Genomic DNA, 270 nt, shown 5'->3' with positions numbered 1-270 from the left:
TGCCCCCCCCCCTGAGCGTCTCGTTCACAGATCTACCCACCTAGGGACCCGTTATCGGTATCGTTTTATGCGTTTCCATGTCGGCCTCGTGTGGCCGAACCGTCTGATAGAGAACTGTAGCGGATACGACCGTTATCGTCCTCGTGTGGCTGAGGCCTAAGGGTTATTGGGATCAGTAATGTCAAGAATCGGATCATTGGAGCTGATTCTAAAGGAGGAACTATGACATGTTCTTCCCTGAGATGGAGTGGATTCAGTGCCCCTTGACTT

At 51.9% G+C, this 270-nt stretch overlaps 1 protein-coding gene across 1 annotated transcript in view; it reads left to right on the top strand.

Moving 5' to 3' along the window:
• Positions 1–270, top strand: part of trnt1 (tRNA nucleotidyl transferase, CCA-adding, 1) — a 10,445-nt gene that overhangs the window by 5,672 nt on the left and 4,503 nt on the right. The window lies entirely within an intron of this gene.

The sequence above is a fragment of the Notothenia coriiceps genome, unplaced genomic scaffold (genome assembly GCF_000735185.1).
Source record: "Notothenia coriiceps isolate Sejong01 unplaced genomic scaffold, NC01 NC01_scaffold00020190, whole genome shotgun sequence".
NCBI classification, from domain to species: Eukaryota; Metazoa; Chordata; class Actinopteri; order Perciformes; family Nototheniidae; genus Notothenia; species Notothenia coriiceps.
Note: the sequence above shows the minus strand (reverse complement) of the source record. Positions and strands in the feature narration are given on the sequence as shown.